Below are 20,906 nucleotides of genomic sequence, written 5' to 3'. Positions count from 1 at the left end.
GTGATCATGGCGTTGTGGCTATGTAGGATAATGTCTTTGTTCTCAGGAGATACATGCTCTTTTGCAGGTGAAGCATCATGATACCTGCCACTTATTTTCAAATGGTTCAGCAAAAGAAAATGTTTTGGATAAAGATAAAGCAAAGGGTATGTGGGAGCTCATTGCACTATTCTTTTATATTTTAAATTTGAAATGTTTGGAGGAGTGTTTAGGGAGCACATAATCTCCAGAGAGCACACAATCTCAAGCATGGATGGAGAACGAGGTTTGAAAGGTGCAGCTAAAAACAGGCTCAGAATCACTCTGAAGGATCAGCCTGGTAAGGACACCACTTTCCTTATGCCCGAGTTAAGATGCTGCAGTTGGGACTTCCCTGGTGGTCCAGTGGCAAAGAATCTGCCTTACAATGCAGGGGACTCTGGTTCGATCCCTGGTTGGGGAACTAAGATCCCACATGCCACAGGGCAACTAAGCCCGCGTGCCACAACTACTGAGCCCATGCTCCTCAACTAGAGAGCCCACGTGCTCTGGTGCCCACACCACAACTAGAGAGAGAAGAAACCCGCATGCCACAACTAGAGAGAAGCTCACGTGCCACAACTACTGAGCTCGGGCGCCTCAACTAGAGCCCGTGTGCCACAAACTACAGCATCCACGTGCCCTGGAGGCTGCCCACCACAACTAGAGAAGAGAAAACCCGCACGCCATAACTAGAGAGAAGCCACAACGAAAGATCCCGCGTGCCTCAACGAAGACCCGACGCAGCCATAAATAAATAAAATAAATAAATAATAAATCTTACAAACAAAACAAATGCTGCAGCTTGCTCCACTGACACAGTACAGGGCAGGGATGCCACTGCCAGAGCCTCACCAGGGACTCAATCTTACAACAAGCTCCCAACTGAGAAAATAAATCCAGCAGAGATGGTCACCTCTGGATGTACCCTTAGAATTAAGGTGTGAACCTGAACAGCTGAGGGGAAGACCGCAGCATAGTGTGGGGTGTAGGAGTTGGGGGACGGGGACTTCCAATCAATCTCATTTTGAAAGAGCCAGGTGGCCTTCTCACCCTTAAAACACTTCATCTAGGGTGAAAAAATGTGAGCAAGTCTGTTTGACATTTCAAGCTACAGAATTTCAATACCTCTTTAGACGAGAGATGAAAAACAAGGAAAACATTGGGTTAATGAAGTCTACTCGTTCTATAGCTCCATTTCAAGGGAAGCTTTCATGTATGTCTCTGGATATATCATCCACATTATCCAGAGATTCTCAGATTAATCTAAATTCTTTTAAACTTGGCATACTGGAAACCTGATACAATAAATATGATTCAGTAGCTCTGATCTTTTATGATTCTCAAAATATATGTAGAAACATTTTGACACATACCAAAAGCATTCAGGAAGGACTTTTAGATGATCCCCATTCTGGGTTAACAACACTGCTGCTCAGAATTATGGATGTAATAAATGAGAAGATAAAATATTATTACCATGTATAACCAATAGTCTATCCATCAACATACTTAATCATCATGTTAATCCTTCCAGGTACAAGTATGGCAGGAAATATTGAGGGGGACAGCACTCAAAAGTAGAAGTTCCTGCTCACTTCTGAATCTCACACTGGCTTTTCGTAAATTGCCTCCTTCAGTATGGTGTTCGGAGAGGTGAAGTTACAGTAAACTAATTTAAACTGGGGACTGGAAAACTTAGCCATCACTTTCTCAGAGGGATAATTGGAACTAGAGTGCTTATACCTGGAGAGAGGATTCTAGTGTGGAGAGAGTCAGGAGATCTGTCACTCCATTCTAAGGGTCTAGGGACTCTGGTTGAACAGGAAAGCAGAAGACTATTAGAAAGGACCAAACTGGAGTCAGAAAGACCTGAATTTTAATTCCAGTTATTGCATTTCCCACAGTGTGGCCTTGACAGTTTGCTTAACTTTTCCACAGTGTGGCCTTGACAGTTTGCTTAACTTTGCTTAACTTTGACAGTTAGCTTAACTTGATCCTCAGTTTCTTCATCTATAAAATGGGTTACCCATCTTATAGCATTGTTGTGGTTATCAAATGAGAGATGATTATGTAAAGTCCTTAGCACCAAACCTGACATACCATAGTGCTAAATAAATAACAACTATTATTAAATAACAAAAGTTTCAAACTCTAAGCAAAGAAGAGCAGAGACATGAATTCCCTCCAGACATGAGAACCATTTGGGCCACTGCCTGACTGACTGACATGTAAATTATGTCTAGCCCTCTCAAAATAATCCACCTTAACGGAAAGTCATTTCTCTGTCTGAAGTCGACAAAATACACTCCTCTCACTAGGCTGCCCCTTTCGCTGCAGGCTCTGTCCTGGATCATAGACAGGTCCAAGATGACACTGATGATGGGGAGTTGAAATGGGCCCTTTTCCGGAATTTAAGTTTAAGTTTAATCAATATTTATTAAATGCCAAGCATGGGCCAGCCACAGTGCTGGACACTAGGGGGTACAGAGGGAACTAAATATCCTCCAGCCCTGCCTCAAGGACCTCCCAGGCTAATGAGGCCAACATGAGAACAGAAAAATCTCTGAATAGCATGTGGAACACGCAGGCTACTATGAGAAAATAAGACACCCTAAATTACATGAAGTTTTAAATCCAATCTTTATATATTTTCAACATTTTATTCTGTTCCTCAGTTTAGTTCTTTTCCTTAACAATTAAACACTCAGCAAATGGGCTTAAGTCCAATGCACATTCAAATGAGGAAACAAAGTCTACCACTCTGTTTGCTTCAAAAGTTGCCATCTTTGTCTCGAATGTGCTAAATTTGTGAGTTCTATGGTCCTTGTCCCTGGCATCAGAGGAGAGGTACCTAATACAGTCTGGAGAAGTCTATGCCAGAAAGGATCTTTATGTCACACTCTCTGTGAGAGTCACATTGGGGATTAGGGCTTTCAACGTATGAATTTTGTGGGGACGCAATTCAGTCCACAGCATTCTGCCCCTGGCCCCCAAAATCCATGTCCTTATTGCATGGAAATTACATTCACTCCATACCAACAGCTCCAAAAGTGTTAACTCATTCTAGCATCAGCTCTAAAGTCTAAAGTCCAAACTCCAAATATCTAAATCAGATGTAGGTGAGACTAGAGGTATGACTTATCCTGAGGCAAACTCCTCTCCAGCTGTGAATCTGTGAAATCAGATAAGTTATGTGCTTCTCAAATGCAATGGTGGGACAGGCATTTCCATTCCAAAAGGGAGAAGTAGGAAAGAAGGAAGGGGTGATAAGTCCCGCAGGAAGGCAAATTCCATTAGATCTTAAGTTTTGAGAATAACACTCTTTGGCTTGATGCCCAGCCTTCCAGACCCCCTGGGGCAGCAGCCCCACCTCCGCAGCTCAGCGGGCCAGGGTCATGCCCACAAGGCTCCAGTACTTTTAATAGAATTTAATATAGAGAATGTTTAACTAGGTAGTAAAGAATTGTTAACTAAGCAACCGAAAAGGCAAAAAAAAAAAAAAACCACTAAGCTGTCATAGAGGTAGCAGAAGCAGGAAGGAGTTCATAGCCCTGGGAAACCAAGGGAAAAGGTTGGAATTATTAAAACTTAGGGATCTGGAGGAGAGTCCCAATGGATTGGGACCCAGACTTCTGAAGAAAGGGGGCCAGCCAGCAGTGATGGTACCTCTGCAGGGATGCCATGAGGTTGGCTTTGCAAGTTGGTAAAACCTCACACTGGATTGAACTGTATGTTACTTGCTAGGGCTGCCAGAACAAAGCACCACAAACTGGATGACTTAACAGAAATTTATTGCCTCACATTCTGGAGGCTAGAAGTCCAAAATCAAGGTGTCAGCAGGATGGGTTCCTTCTGAAAGCTGTGAAGGACGGATCTGTTCAAGGCCTCTGTTCTTGGCTTGGTAGGCTGGTAGATGGTCTTCTCCCTGTGTTTCTTCACATTGTTTTCCCTTTATGCATATCTCAGTGTCCAAATTTCCTCTTTCTGTAAGGACATCAGTCATATTGGATTAGGGCCCACCCTCATGTTAACTTGATTACCTCTATAAAGACCCCATCTCCAAATAGGGTCATATTCTGAGGTACTGAGAGTTAGGACTACAGCATATGAGTTTTAGGGGAACACAATTCAACCCATAACAAACTGCTTCTGGAATGAACTACCTCTGCCAGAGTGAAGGAGCAGCGTTGCTGGATGCTGATGACAGGAACAGGGGGCCAACCAGAAATAAACCAAAAGCAAAGAGGAAAAAGTCTCTTCTTCCTCATCTAGCCCTGCAATCTCCCTCCGACGTCCCTCATTGACAGAGCCTAAAAGAAAGCAGCTGGCCAAGGAAAAATGTCGTTCGCAGAATCCCAGCCCCTGCATCACAAAGCAGAATACAGACGAGTGGGTTTGAAGCTGAGAGATGATAGTTTAATAACCGACACAGCGCTGAATAGTTTGTACTTATTAATCACTAGCATCAGAACTTTTATTTTCATTTTCCACACATTTTATAATATAAAAGGAAAAATTGCAATAAAATATTTAATGGAACAGACATACTGGCTATGCTGTTAAAGCTGTACTGACGGCCGGTGGGCTGGAACATCACCGTGCCTCAGCTCACATTCTTCTGTCCACTGATACACAGCAGTGTATGGGTGGCCTTCAGAACTGAACTGCCGAAGGCCAATGTGTAATATGTATGGTGTGTAAGAAAACAGAAACATTGGAAGTCAAGTCATCAGCAAGTGTTGTCTCCATTTTGTAGCTCAGGAGATGAGAGTTCAGAAGGGGAGGTCATTTGCCCAGTGTCACACAGCAAATAAGTGATAGAGCATGGATTTGAGCTGGGGCCTGATTCTCTGCACCTCACCTGCCAAACGAAGATGACAGTACTTACCCAGAAGAACTGTTCTGAGGACTAAATGAGTTAACATGTGTATTGTACTTAAGACACAGCCTGGCTAGTCACAAGAGTACAACAAGTGTTGGCCGAGTCTGGGGCTTTTTCTACCATCCCAGGCTGTCCCATTACACACAGTCGTCAAAACTTTGTGGCATTTGGAGGATAGAACTGCAAAGAACAGAGATGGGGTGGGGAACACAATTCCTTTAAATTTTTTAAAAATCATAATATATTTTGCTATCCAATCTTTCTGCAGGCAGTCATCCCTTTTGGACTCCCAGGATCTAGTGACAAACATTGATGGAGCACCAGCCACATGGTAAACACTGAGACAGAGAGAGTCCCACCTTCAAGTGACAAGCAATGACAACACAGAAAAGGGCTGTGATGGAGGACATCTAGTGTGGGAGCCTGTATCAGGGAAACCTGATGTGGACTTGAGGAAGAGAAAGCTTTCAGGGAGGAAGTCATGTTTAAGTTGAAATCTGAAAGACAAGTAGGAGATTGGTAAGCATTTCAAACATAGGCGAGAACTTGAGAAAAAGTCTAGAGGCAAGAGGGAGCAAGGAGTATTCAGAGAACTGAAGGAGGCTGACTGTGGCGTGCAAGTTGAGGTGGGCAACAGACAGAGCTGGCAAGATCCCCAGAGCCTGTTCCCGAAGGACTATGTGAGCCGCAGGACCCTGGACGTTATCTGGATGATGGTGTAGGACCACAGAAGGGTTTTCAGCAAGTGAGGGACAATTAGACACGCACTTGAAGAAGATCAGCTCTAGACGCAGCATGGGGGATGGTTTGGAGTGAGGTAAGAGGGGAGGTGGGGAAATCAGAAAAGCTGCTACCTGCCAGCAAAAGCCAGATGAGAGTTGACAGAGGTCTGAGATAGAGAAGTGTCTGGGATGGAGAAAAGCACATGGATTCAAGTAACATTTAAAAGGTAGAGCCCACAGCATTTGGGAGGTGATTAGAAGTAAGGAGTGAGGGGCAAGAGGGAGAAGAAAAGAGAGAAATAAAGGAAAACACCCAAGTTTCTACTTTGGGCAACTGGATAGATGGTGATATCCTTTACCAGGATAGGGGCACAGGAGGCAGAGCAGGTTTAAGGCAGAAGAAGAAGGGTTTAGGTTGAGGTTTAGGGGTTGAGTTTGAAATGTGAAAGGGTCATCCAGATGGAGATGATCCCTAGGTAGCTGGATTCTTTGTAAATCATCACGTCTTACTATCCCACTTCTACTGGTGACCACAGTCCCACTTCTCCAAGCAGCTGAGCTCTCTATGAACCAACCAATAAGTGCCTTGAGTACCACCTGCTGTCTAGAGTATTATTAGCCTCTCATTTTAATAACCGATACATTTAAATTTGTTCCCCTCCAAAATTCATCCTTAGTGAGAACAGGATGTGGGTGTACCTCACACATAATTATATATGTATTGTGAACTCTATATAAAATGAGACCATTGTTATTCAACTGTTGGATACTTTCTAAATCCATACCGATTTTTTGCTCTTTATTTTGCTACCACCAACTAGGATAGAGGGTCCCATTTTTTTGCAATGTTGTCCTGTCTTATTATTCTTCACAAAAGTAAACACTAAGAAATGGAACACAAGTTATTTGAATTTTTATTCTTGAAAGGAAAACTCTAAGCTTCACAACATCAAATCAGATTTCTTAATCTGAGAATATGGCCAGCTTAGATTCAGAAAACGTAATGGCTAGAACATTTAAATAAGTGAATATTACTTTTAATTCAGCAATCCCTCTGTTTTACAAATTTTGGCCTGCTTTGGGGGAAGGATACCTAAGTGTAATTCTGGTCTCCTCCACAATGGGTCAAGTAGCAGCTGCAGTGGAGGAAGCGGTGAAGTTTTTTCAGGTATAGGCTTCTCCCAGGTGGGAGCTACTTTCCCCAGAAGGAGCGGTGGCCAAGCCCCAGGCAGAACATCCAGTGGGACTACACCTTTGAAGACTGAGAGAATAGGAAAGCCATAGCCCACCCAATCCAAAGGAATAGTATATGTTGAGAGGTATTCAAAGAAGCCACTTCCTCCAGGAAGCCTTCCCTCATTCCATTCAAACCCGGTTACGTGTGCCTCCCATTTGCTCACATAGAACCCAAGTGCGATGGCACTTGACACCCATTATTGGAAACATGTGTTCTAGTGCCCATTCCTCCACTACACCAGTGTGCAGTGTGAGGGCAGACACTGTGCCTCGGACATTTGCATCTCCCTAGTGTCAGGCAGTGTAGATACTCAATAAAATCTGATAAATAAAATAGGGAATGCCCTCAACACATGTTTCTCATGTAACATCTGTAACATCAATAAAGACACTCTGATGCTTAGAGTTAAGTACATAAAAACATGTAATTTTATAAAATCGTATTAACTCAGCTCTACTACTAAGGCAAACCCCAGTTCCCTGTAAAGTCCTTTTAAAGAAAGAATTGTTTTAGATGTGCTCCAAATAAATGTGGTTTCACTTGATCAGCCACTACGTGAAGTTTACCTTTTCTCCTCTGCTCTGATCCACCTCCATGGGGCACCGTTCATGCATCCTTCAGTTCACACGCTTTTACTGACTGCATACTCTATGGCAAGCGTTGTGCTAAAGGCAGGATGTGCAGCACTGAACATAAAAGAACCAGGCCCAGGCCCTCATGGAGCTTAGGCCTGGTATCCACTGGCACCTACCCACCTCCAGGACTCCAAAGACCCTGAGACTGCCACGTGGGCATAATACATTTTTATCCTTAAGCTCTTGAACATGTAATGTGTTGATAAGGCAAGCCCGTGCTAATTCAGGAATATCTAGCGGTTTGCCGTCCAGAGTTAAATAACAAGTCTGCTAAATATTTTAATTTTCCCAAGCCAACAGGGAACTGATCAATCCGAAGGGATTCATACTGAGGCACATCCAAGTTTCCTGTGGCCTCCCTCAGGGTGGGCACCCGCGTGGGGATATCCGCCCTGATTGCCATCTCAGAATAGCCAAAGGGAGACAATGAGGCCCACGTCACGCAGCATCATTTGCTAAGGTCTTTCCATTGCCTGCTTACAGGCTGCCCTGGTGTGAATTCGGGTAAGGCCCCCGCTCTGGGCAGGCACTTGAGAAGGCCTCCCTTCCTCCCTAGCAAATGTAGCCCCACTCAGGGGCGCACAGCTGGGGGAGGGGAGGTCAGCCAGGATTTCAGTCCCAGCGTGCCCCCTTAGCACAGTCCCACGCTGAAGCCCTGTCACCAACTCCCTGTTCCGTGCACTGGGTACAAAACGCATTAGTGTATTTACATTACGTGTGTTTAAATTAACGTTCATAACTAAGGAAACCAGTTTTTCTGGGAAATTACTGAACTAAATGGAAAGCCTTTCCTAAAATCCCAGCAGCAGCCACAGAAACTTCAAGCACAATTCAAACTCATTAAACTTTTTCCAAGACTACAACTCCTTTCTGCTAAATAACTAACTCTTCAACACCTGTGACTTCACTGAGCTGTGAGCAATTCAGAAATGGAAAATGAGCAGAGCCTCCCAGGTGTGCGGTTTGGGACTAAGGCCCAGCACCTCCCTGGACAAATATCAAGGTCAGTGTTCCCCACAACTCGCCAAAGTCACATCACTGAGGGAGTGCACTCTGGTAGCCTTTGAGTCTCTCAGAGCTTGAATTCCCAGCAAGTCATTTTTCTCAAGCAGCAAGTCAATGAATCCCCTCATCCTAGCCACTCATTATGTAAAAATAAGCCACTCGCTCTACCCTTTGGGTTCAACCACTTCCGAATGCCCATAAACTGCTTATAGTTCAAGCACAGGCCTGAGGAAAATGCATAATTTTAATCATCTTCTCCATCACACCATTCAATAAACCTCACTTGAAATGTGGCCCTAATGTCAGCTGGGGTAGTCCTGCCCCCTTTAAGATCTAGATAAGACAGGTTCAAATCCCAATTCCAGGTCCTGTGGAAAGTCCAGGACTCTCCTGAGAGTTCTACAAATGGGGCAGGGCAACTCTGATTCCCAGCCTCCCTGGAATTCGGGCTCTCCATTCTGCCCCCTGGGGTTGCTCCTTTATCCTGGCCCTAGTGCAATTCACCAAGGACCAGCCCCTTCACTTGTGACTCCGAGAAGCAACTGTGAAAATGAGACTGCCGTGGGGAGACGTTACAGGGCTGCCTTACACCAGCTGATGCTCATGTAGACGGCCTCTTCTCAAAGGTCCCTCAGACACCCGGCACTGGGCAGATCTCCCGACCCACTCCTAGCACACACCTCCTGGCCTTGCTTGTGCCTCTCCCTCCTTCTCCTCTCCCCTCTTGCCAGTCACCACCACCCCCTGGTCCAAATTCTCCTCTCAGTTTGAGAGGAGCCATTCAGTAACCCCTTCCCAAGCCACCCCAGGCTCAACTTTCTAAAGCAAGCCCTTCAAGGGGCTCAGCTGAACAAATAGGCCATATTAGTGTTTCAACAGAGGCCTTGATTTTACAGGTTTTTTTCTTTAACAAAATTCACCATCCCTGAAGACAGCTGTGGTTTCAAAGAGCCATCTTCTCTTTGCTTTTGTTTTTCCGATGAATGGCACAATGGAAATCAGGCGCTTGAACCTCCTTCTTCAGCTTGATTAAACAGTGGAAACCGTTTTTCTCTCCCAGACCAGGTGTCTGGTCTATGGTAAGTGCATTCAACTTTTCCAAGCTTAGAATAAAGTACCGAAATTACAAATCAGCAGGTGGTTTAGACCTACTGGTTTAGAGTGCTAGCTACCTAGGGTTAAAGACAGAAAGAGTTTAGTTTAAAATCTCGGTCCGGCCAGGGCCCGAGATCTGGTCCCCTTTGGTTGACGAGCTCCATGGGACGCAGCCTGTCTCAGGAGCGCTGCCACACAGTGGCTCTTGCCCACCTGGACGTTCGATGGGCTACACGTGGCAAAGGGCCAGCCTCGTTTACTCTTGTGGCTTCTTTGGGTGACAGTCATTTTGTTGTTTCCTCTGATCCTTCTCTGCCATCCCTGCTCACACATCAAAAGCAGAAAGGGGGCAGCTTCCAGGCTCAGCCTTCCATCTGTGTACCCTGTACAGCTACTTTAAGGCCTCACACCCACCCCAGAATCACAGAAGCCCCACAGGGAAGGGAGACTTCCGCATAAACTTGCTGTTCACATCCTTTGTTTTGAACCAGTCTCCTTGACCCGTTCCTCATGCTTTATTCCATTCTGATGCTGCTGCTTGTTTGGGGGATGATTTTCGATTCTCCACCCTGGCCATGTGGTCTCAGACTGCTTCAAGCAAAGAGCCCTCCCTACCTGACCTGCCGGGGATCCTCATGCCCTGGCCCCGCTCTTGTAAGTAGAACATTCTCCTGTCCTGAGAATGGCATCGGCCACCATGAATCCACAGTCCCAGGCCCAGGAGCGCTTGCTCCTCCCTGGTTCCCTTGTCCCACCCCCTAAAAGCCCCCAGCAATACCTCCTCCCAGGGCTGCTAACGCAGCTCTGAGAAGAGGCCTCAGCCCCATAGGCTGAGCACTGACAGCTGCGGCAACACTGTCCCAGGGCCACTCCTTGCCCGGATGCCTTTGCTGGAGCATTTTCTGGCAAATGAATGCAGCTGCTTAATTTCTCCATGCAGTTTGTGCTTCCATGGCTGTGACTCTCAGGAGAGGCAGAATGAGTAGTGTTTTGGTCCCCTGCCTGAGGAAAGTGATCCACATCCAAGGACACATTCCTTATGTGACATGTACTGCTTTTTCAACTCTCTCTGGCAATGGTGAGCTCGAAGAGCAGAAGACGCCACTGCTGATGTCAAGGATTACGAAAAAGAGACCCTGCAGCTCAAAGAGGTCATGCTGTCAGGGAAAACGTCCCCACAAAGACATGCAGGAATTTTCTTCCAGCCCTTTGGATGCCTGCCCTCGTGAAGCCAGCTGGAAGCCAGGCCCGGTTTGGGGCAGCGACAGGGAAGAAGGCATCAGCTGTTACAGGGTAATTAAAGTCAGACAAAACGCAGAGGGGGCCAAAAGGCTGGTGTGAGGTCAGGCAGGGTCAGGCAGGACGTGGATCAGCTCAGGCCTGTAAAATGCCCGAGAGCTGCGGACTTACAGGAATGGCCCATCTAAGCACTGTCAAAGGTGAGAAAACTCACTGCAGGGATCTAACGAGAGAGTTCCTTCATAGACCGCCACCACCAGATCCATTCTCTCACTCTCACTCCTTCAGGGAGGTTGAAGAATCCCTGTTTCCTGTTATCAGACGATTTTACTAACAGGAAACTCTTTTTCCTAGTTGGTGGCATATTGAATGAATGAATGGATGGATGGATGAATGAACAAATGAATAAGAAAGCAAGAAGTACGAGCAGGTGTATTTCGTAGATAGAACCAGTAGCAAGGATTGAGTTTAAGGCCAGGATTTATCACCCTCCCCAAACTATCTCTGAGGACCACACTGACTGTTGGGTTTCCAGTGAGGTTAGGGGTATGATTTTCATGGACCGGTACCACAGCCACAGTACTGATAATGTGATCATTTGTCGGAGAGCTGCTGCTATGTACCGAACATTGTGTCGTATGCTGTATTAAATAGGACTCTTGCGTGTTCTGTGCAAGCTACTTTGAGAAGAGTGTCATTTCAGGGAGTGGATGTGATAGCTGTTCTGTAATGCATTTAAAGAAATGCTTAAAAATACATAGTAAAGATGTTTAAAAGAACTGTACATGCAGGATACTTTGAGTGCTATTGCAAGGAATGAGCGTGATTGCTGTTCTGTAATGCATTTAGCGAAGTGTTTATAAACATTTGTAATAACTATGTTTATTAAAAACTGGTATCCACTTGGGACAAATAAACAAACAAAAAAAATCACTGTTTTATTTGTTTTTTTAAAAAATTATTTTATTTATTTATTTATTTTTGGCTGTGTTGGGTCTTCACTGCTGTGCATGGGCTTTCTCTAGTTGCGGCAAGAGGGGGCTACTCTTCGTTGTGTTGCACGGGCTTCTCATTGCGGTGGCTTCTCTTGTTGCGGAGCACGGGCTCTAGGCGCGCGGGCTTCAGAAGTTGTGGCTGGCAGGCTCAGTAGTTGTGGCTGGCGGGCTTAGTTGCTCCACGGCATGTGGGATCTTCCCAGACCAGGGCTCGAACCTGGGTCCCCTGCATTGGCAGGCGGATTCTTTACCCCTGCGCCACCAGGGAAGCCCAACAGTGTTTTTTTAAGTGAAAAAAAAATAGGGCTTTTTTGTTTCAAGTAACAAAACCCAACTCAAATTGACATACGCATAAAAAAAGAAATTGTTACAGATACAGGGAGATCACTTTGAACCCATGACCAGGAATGTTCTTAGGCTTTCCTAGGGCAGGGAATGAACCAGTAGACGCTCTTTTCTCTTAACATCTGTTTTATTATCTTTCTCAGACTGGCTCTTTTAACTTCTTTATCCATGGGTAGAAAACACGACTGCCTACCACCCACATTTATGTGCAATCATTTCATCTCTCATAGCAAACAATTACCCAGCGCTTGAGGGGATATTTAAGATACATTCTTAAAGGGCTAGAAAACAGAGGCTTTGAGGTAACCGAAAGACATGACAGGGTAATTAACATAGTCTCATGGCCTGTGGAAAATAGTTTTCCATTTGTCTAGGAAGAAATTGAACTGGCCTAGATTGCCATTCCCCTGTTTAAACTTCACCTCTTAAGTCATGACTCAGCCTGCCATCTTATAACCTGCTACTTCTTGGTAACCTCCCAGCCCTTGGAATTAGGTTCCTTTTCTTTCCAGCATGGATCACAGGTACCACCAAGTCTTAAAATACACTAATGATAGGTTGGATATCAACCGTGACCCAAATTCACTGGAAATCAACTGCTTTAAAGCACTCAGCTTCTCTAAAAGGCTCAGATCCTCCAAGGTTTACAGAGATGTGTCAACAAAAAAATTAATCAATAGTCAAACGAAGAAAGAAATGGAGGGGAATTCCCTGGCTGTCCAGTGGTTGGGACTCTGCGCTTTGACTGCCAAGGGCCTGAGTTCAGTCCCTGGTCGGGGAACTGAGATTCCACAAGCCCCATGGCCTAAATAAATAAATAAATAAATAAAATACCAGGACTTCCCTGGTGGCACAGTGGTTAAGAAGCTGTCGGCCAATGCAAGGGACACAGGTTCAAGCCCTGGTCTGGGAAGATCCCTCATGCCAAGGAGCACCTAAGCCCCTGCGCCACAACTACTGAATCCCACATGCCTAGAGCCCATGCTCCACAACAAGAGAAGCCACCACAAAGAGAAGCCCACACACCGCAATGAAGAGTAGCCCCCGCTCGCTACGACTAGAGAAAGCCCGCGGGCAGCAACGAAGACCCGACGCAGCCAATAAATAAATAAATAAATAAATACCCAGTGTGATTTAAAAAAAAAAAAGAAAGAAAGTAATGGAAGTTTTATTCCAGCCAACCTGAGGATTATAACCCAGGAGACAATCTTTCAGAAAGCTCTGAGGACTATTCCGCCTGTTAGAGGTCAAGACACAGTTATACAATTTTTTGAGACAAAGGGTTATACATCAAAGTAACATACTGACAGTTTACATAGTCCAACGAGGTGAGTAGTGGGTTATTGTGACCCCTTACAGGATTGAGAAAGGAAGGTTATCTCCTAAGGAGTTACCTTTCTTGGGCAAGGAGGAAATGGCTTTTCTTTTCTTTTTCTTTTTTTTGGCAGCTAGGTATTCCTGTGTCTTCTAAGGGGATCCAGTTAGTGTATTATATAACACAGATGCACAATGCACACTAAAGGGGAGGGGGTAGTAGCTCAAGAAGGCAGAGAGAGAATTTTACCTTTAAAAATTTTCTTGCCCTGCCTTAAAAATAATTTTATTTCATCAGATGGGAAGATAAAGGTAAGCCAGGCTTTGCATTTTATTATGTCTATGAAGCGTTTTAGCACAATGAGATAGAAACTGAAAATCTCCCACCATAATGACCATACCATCATTTGTCGGACCCTTCCCATGTATAGGACACTTATAGGCAAACAACTTTGCAAAGGTAATTATTTCTTAGATAGAGAAATCAAGATTCAGAGAGATTAAGTGACTTGCCCAAGATCATTAAGCCAATAAGTGACATAGATAGAATTTGACCCTATATGTCTCTGACCCCAAAGCCCAAGAGTTTTCCACCATACCGTGCTGATCAAATAGTCATTTTCATATACTGCTATTTGCAACTTGAATTTGTTGTGGAGGAAAGAATGGAAGTTTTAAACATAGGGTAGTGTCCCAGAATTTCTCATCACTTCTGTGATTCACCACACCCCGTCCAAGTCACCTTGGATTTTCTACCAGTTGGGTGTACACGAGATATTTTCAGCCTTAGGAGGTCTTGAGGGCCCCAGTGTAAGCAAGTGCCCTGTCCCCAAGGAGGGAGGTCTTCATCTGGGCCCTGAAGGACTGAGGGATTTGTCCTTCAGTCTGGCCATTATAGGGAAGAATGCTTAAAGTGTTGCCCTTTTGCCATTCTAACAAGATTTTCTTGGAGAGAGGCTGCCCAGGCCTTAAGTAAGTTTCCTTCTCTGTCATATTCTGACTGCAGAGAAGACAAAACTAATCACTATTAACATCTATCCTCCCCAGACCCTGAGGATCCTGTCCCCCTCTTCCTAGGTAAAATGTGGGGTGGGACAGTGTCCCGCTCAGTTGGAGGAAACACCACATTGAAGTGGCATTCTCCCCTCTGAACAAGTTTAGGGCCCTGTAATTTCTCTCTGGGCTCTTCTAACTCAGGTCCACGTGGTTCCTCCAGAGGATGACTACTCACTCTTGGATGTTGCCCCTTTCATTCATTTATTCACTGTGTATTTATTGAGCACCTACTATCTGCCAGATACTATTCTAGGTGGCAAGAATACTGGTGTGAACAATTTGGGAATGCCTCTCTCTTCATGAAATTTACATTTTGGTAAAAGAAACAGAAAACAAAATAACTAAACAAAGAAGAAATAAGGTTCTTTAAATTTGTGATAAGTGCCATGGATTAAAAAAAAATAAGGCAATTAGATAAAGAGTAACAGAGGTCTCAGGAAGAGCTACTTTAGAAAACATACTCAGGAAAAGCCTCTTCAAGGAGGTGATATTAGAGCAGAGACCTGAAGGCTGAGCAGGATGCAGCCTTAACAGAGTCAGTAAAAGAGCATTCCAGGCAGAGGGAACAGAAAGTGCAAAGTCCCAGAGGTAAGCAAGAGACTAGGCCATTCAAGGCAGAGTGGTTGCAGCATAGTAAGTGAAAGAGAATGGAGCATATGAACTTAAGAGGAAGACAGGGACTAGATCATAAAGGCTTTTGTATTTGATGGTAAGGAGTTTGGATTTTATTTTATATGAAACAGGAAAATAATAGATGATTTAAGCAGAGCATTGACATGATTAGATTTAAATGTTTAAAATTCACTCTGGTGATGTAGAAAACAGATTAAACATGGGAGGGGTGGAAAAAGGGAGACCAGATAAGAGAGCTTGTCAGTAGCCCAGGAAAAGTTGATGGTGCCTTGGAGTAGGGGATGACAGTAGAGATGGAAAGGAGAGGATGGATTTGGGATATATTCTTCAGGTAGAACTGACCTGACTTGGTTACAGACTGGAAGTAAGGGATGAGAAAAGGGGAAAAGTCCAAAGTGACTTAGATTTTAGGTTTAAGCAACTGGTTGGAAGGGGATGCTTTTTATTATTATAGGAATGAACTGAAGAAAAATAAATGGTGGAGATGGGAAAATTTGGGGCATATTAAGATACCTATTAGACTGGCAACGAGTAGAATGGCCAGTACCAATTAGATTCTTAATTCTGGGGTTCAGAGAAAATGTTTGGGCTAAAGGTACACATTTAGAAGTCATCAGCATAAGGCGGGTCAAAATCATAAAATGGAAAGGGAGAGCATATCAAGAAAATGTAGGCAATGAAAGGAAGAAGACCCAGGACTGGTCTTGGACACAATCTCATTTAGAGTTTGGATAGAAGAGGAAAAAGCCAGTCTTAACAATACATTGAGCAAGAGGAATGCACTTGGAATAATCAGAAAACCATTTTATTCTTTTTCTCCACTACCTGTTCAAACCATCCCCTTGGTGGAACTACTGCTCCTTGAACAAAATCAAGGACAATTTTGTGACTTCTTTAGACATTCTTAAGTAATAAAAAACCATCCAGTCACCTGTGGTCAGACACACACACAGAGTCTAATTTCAGTAAGTAATATGAATGGTCCAAAGTAATAACCAAACCTTCCAAACTCATGAGTTGAAGTTTCTCCCCCAGCTTAGGCGGGCTCCAACCTGGCTGTCTCTAGTGGGAGAAGAGAGTATAGATGGATCTTTATTTCTCTCCCCTAAAATGTGCAGTCCCCCTCCCCCTCACTAGGCTGCTCCTTATTCCTCCAGGGGTGAAGCAGAGTGGGGAGGGAGAAAAGGTATAAAGGCAGGAAAGATCTTACTTGACTAGTCTAGTTATGAACTAAACAAAGATACCTGGGCTTGGCAGGTATTTAGAACTTATTCTTTTTCCCATGGGACTATTTATGATTTTGGTTTTTGTTTTTTTTTAGAGACTCCACCATCTCAGGAAATCTTGCAATGGCAGTCCCCTTCTGGAGGTAAATGCATCTCCTAGAGCCGGTCACTTAAAATTCTTCCCTCACCACCTCGGAATTCAATAGTATATCTCTAGGGTTTGTTTGTGGTTTGTTTATTTGTTTTTCTCCAAGGAGCCCTCTTGGGAAGGATCTAAGAAAACCCCATGCCTGCTCTCTACGTGTGTACTACATCAGGTCCATGGGAAGCACTCAAGCCTCATTTGCCTAAAGCTCTGGGAGAACAACCATCCTCAACACAGCATCTCTTTGCCATCAGAGGAACCACCAGCCATGGTCAGACTCCAGTCCTCTGTGCCCCACTCTCCAAGTGCTCCCCAGTAAAGCCCATTTCACCAAGCTAGCAGGGAAGAGCAAGCACTCTCACTGCTTCCCTACTGTGAGGGGAAACTTACATTGCAGATCTCTCTAAAGTAATTTTGTCTCCAATTTCCTATGCACTTTGATATCTTCAACCTTTTTCATAAACTGGAGGTATTTAATCAACTAAGGGACATAAAACCCACTCTTGGCTGGTCCTTTGCAAGTCCTAGCTAATTATCTCCTTGAATCATTTTCTAAGACTGTGTAAGGAAGACTAAGCTGAAGAAAAAATAGGACGAGTCCTGTTTTTCAATCGTGTGTACCTAGAAAACTGAGAAAGAGAACCAAAGGGAAAAGTAAAACCTGGAGAATATGATATAGCAGAAGCTGAAGGGCACCCAAGTAGTCACATGTCGCTAAAAGGTGGAAAAGATGAAGACAAAAAATACTCACTGAATTTGGTGGCCTGTGCCACTCCATTTCAGTGTAGTGTTAGGGGAAAAAGTTAAATTGATATGTTAGATACTTCCCCAGAACCTGTTCTCGGCTTCTTCCTTGCAAACAAAACCCCTACAGCCAGCTCCATTGTAAATCCTGATAGGTCCAAGTCAACCACTACAATCTACTTTCCTCTGGCAATGATTCCCTTAGGAATGTGCTTGTGATACAATTCTGGCCCAGATGTGGGGGAAATCTGTTGGAAGATTTCTTAGAGGTCTCTTTTTTCTTAAGAAGAGCCACAAGGAGAAGGCAGCTCCTCAGTTACACTGGCTATCGTCATTTCTACATGTGACATTTAGTTCTGTGGAAACCATCTTGGTAAAAGCCTGAGGATAAAGCCAATGCCAAAGAGGAGGACAGAGCCAAGATAATTGCCCCAAAGCAGAGCCAGAGCCCATGCCCAGAGCCCACTCTACCTGTGGGGTTCTTGTTATTTAAACTCATAAATCTCCATTTTATTTTACACAGTTGATTCAGAATTTTCTGTTATTTAATGCCAAAAGAATCCTGAAGATAAAGAGGAGGCTTAAGGGAGGTGAAGAATTGGAGGCAGAGCATAGGTAATTCTTTTGAGATGCTTTTCTGGAAAGAGAGGCAGAGAAATGTTCTGACAGCTGGAAGGGGATGAAGAATCTAGTGAAGACTTTTTTAAAGATGGGAGACACAATAGCCAGGTTGTGTGTGCGTGATACCTACTGATGGGAATGATCCAGTAGAAAGGAGAGAAGGCAGAGCTGCAAGCATCTTCCTGCCACCTCACTTAAAGTGCACAGCCTTTCCTGGAGTCTCCCTCACTTATCTTGCTGATGCCCCCACAAAAAAAAGGGCCACCAGTTCTCACAGTATTGTTTCCATTGTCTGACTACAACTGCTTGCATGCTCCCTCCCTAGTGGTCTGTTAGTGGAATCCCTCCAGCCATCTCTGAGCTTTTTCTTTGTCAGGAGTAAAAGCAGCAGCTGTTCTCTGCAGGGTGGGTCTCTCTAGGACAACCTCTGCTCAAGCAGGAGTCCAGCTTTTTATTTTCTTGAGGTTCTTCCCAAGGAGATCCCAATCTTTCAAAGTTTTACTTCCCTCACAGGGAAACACAGGCTACTCAAGAGCCCAGCTTGCAGTTAATTGTTTATCCTCCAACCTGAGCCTGCCCCTAAGCCCCACTTCACCCAGGGCTGCAGGCAGCTCAACTTAATGAAGTTTGTTGTTACTTAACCCCCTCCCTCCATAGCATTTTACTTTCCAGTTACAGTTGCACAAAAGGACATGCACTCGTGTCTGTTGGAGTATATAGCCCCTCTCCTCCAAGGTGGAAAGCCTGGTCTTCAGGTCATCTGCTCTCTCCCCTCCCTAGCCTACTGAAGTCAGATACAAATTAACTTAGGGTACCAGGTATTTCCCCAGAGGAACAGAAAAATGCAGTCCCAGCTGGCACTTGAGCTACATTTGACTGCATATTTACTGAACAACGGTGATCCAAAAGGGCATTGCTGTAAAACATTTCCAGTAAAAATATAAAAACAATGCAAGGGACCAAGTCAAGAACAATGTTGATTTGCCTTTCTATTGATTCCTGTCCAGAGTAATGATTTGGTCCACATTTCACTTCCCCTACTCATTTAACAGTAAAACAAGATATGTAGCCTAAAATGTTTAACACACAGGCTATTAGGTATGATTATCTACAGTCATATAGGAACACCTGGTAAAAGCCAGACAACTGAGTTTCATTTCCCTATAAAATTTTAACAATTTGATAACCAAAACATTACAATTAACCAAAATATTTTAAATATCTAAAACCAGCTCCCTTTGTTGATTAAATTCAAATTGATTTACTAGTTCTTGTTTTACCACATTTTCCTACTAATGTAATTTTGGCTAAAATATAGACTGTGTTTAAGTAAAGAGAAACAAACCAGCCAAATACTCACTTTCTAAAATCTTCACACTTACCTGTAATCACTAGGAATGATATTTCCCACTTAGAACAATAATTTAAACTAAGTCACACTTGAAATTTTTAATGATTTAGAGTAAAGAATTTTAATGCTAAATTAATTTACTCTCCGGGTTTGTTATATTAAAATTTGCACCTGTGCATAATTTAAGATTTAGCTGTCTCATATCCTTTTTTAGAATAGGGCAGTTATTAATTAATTAAATATTTTTGTGATGATCTTTCTCCAGATGATGAGTCCTTGCAATGAACATCAACAATATATGGCTGTGTGGAACTCTACTCAGTGCTCTGTGGTGACCTAAACGGGAAGGAAATCCAAAAAAGAGGGGATACATGTATACGTACAGCTGATTCACTTCACTGTACAGCAGAAACTAACACAACATTGTAAGGCAACTATACCCCAATTTTTTAAAAAAACAATAATTTATGGTTGTAGGAGACTCCTTTTGGGATTCTCCCCTGAAATCTGCCCTTTCTCATGGGGGTAATTTCCATATACATGTTCTTGCTGATTTCACTTTCTTGGCCACATTTGATTGGCCCAGAGACAGACACCCAGCCAAGCTGGGCCAATCAGATTTTCTCTTATGGTAATTTGGAATTGTATATAGCCATTCTAGTCAGGCTTTATGGGTACTTAAGAGGATCGATGGGACACAGAGCAGACAAAAAAGCAAAGGAAAGAAAAGAATGAAGCACACTCCCAGAGAGAACAGAAATAAAAGACCATGGAGCCTCAAAAAGAGAGGTAAGGAAGGAGAGACAGCTTGGTTTCTGGTGGCTCTCCAGCACCTAATCTGGTACCTCAGAGGCTCTCTTTCATTTGGTTCTCTGAAATACCCTTGTAGACTTGTGTCTTTATTTAGTTTATGAAAGTTTAAGTGAGTTTCTGGAACTTTGAATTAAATCTTCTCTAAAATGACAATGAAGCCCTCAGGGCCTTCTAAAGTATAGAGGGCAACTGGCAACAAGAACAACGCTAAATTTCAACAATACACTTTCTTGAGTTCCTGGGTCTGATCTTTGTTTCTTTGATATGTTAAACACTTATATAGACTGACTAATGCTTTCAAAGTGTTTCTGACCACAACACACAGAGTCACATCATCAAAATGGTGAAATAAGAGTTTTCTACTATCTTTCCCCCAAAGGTCACTGATTCTGACAATCACCCATGGACAAGAGTGCCTCTGTGGAATTCCAGGAGTCCAATGGAAAAGTTACAGAACAAGGTTGGAGAAAAAAAAAATCTGATGTTGGACACATTGATGAGAGTAAGAGGAAACAGTTTCACTTTACCTGTGTCACCCCTCCCCCAAGGCAGCACAACTCAGTGCCAATAGAGACCTACTCAGCCCATGATTTCTCCCACAGGAGAAAGTGAGAGTGTGTACCTAGCTTCCCCAGCTGTGTAGGATGCTGCTAGAGACCCGTTCTTTCTCACTGCATCTAGAATATTTCGGAGTGCTGCATGACTTGGGGACAGAAAGTGGTCAGTAGACCAGCAAACCAGCAAACGGTGCTCTTGGAGGGTATCAAAGGGACAGAGGTCCTATTAACTGCATCATGGCCTCCATCAGGAAGACTTTCCATGAGCTG

The 20,906-nt window shown here is 43.8% G+C and overlaps 1 protein-coding gene and 1 long non-coding RNA gene across 3 annotated transcripts in view; one reads left to right on the top strand and one right to left on the bottom strand.

Annotated features, from left to right (window-relative positions):
- The window catches only part of KLHL6 (kelch like family member 6), a 120,708-nt gene that overhangs the window by 75,384 nt on the left and 24,418 nt on the right, over positions 1 to 20,906 (bottom strand). The gene's annotated exons all lie outside the window — the stretch shown is intronic.
- LOC309629800 lies at positions 66 to 19,714 on the top strand. The gene is made up of 4 exons (XR_014245222.1): positions 66 to 146; positions 5,172 to 11,036; positions 16,501 to 16,548; positions 16,660 to 19,714. It is a non-coding gene; the product is annotated as an uncharacterized lncRNA (long non-coding RNA).

Source organism: Balaenoptera borealis, assembly GCF_965194805.1.
Source record: "Balaenoptera borealis genome assembly, chromosome: 5".
In the NCBI taxonomy this organism is placed as follows: Eukaryota; Metazoa; Chordata; class Mammalia; order Artiodactyla; family Balaenopteridae; genus Balaenoptera; species Balaenoptera borealis.
The sequence above is the reverse complement of the archived record's forward strand: the minus strand, read 5'-3'. Positions and strand labels throughout refer to the sequence as shown.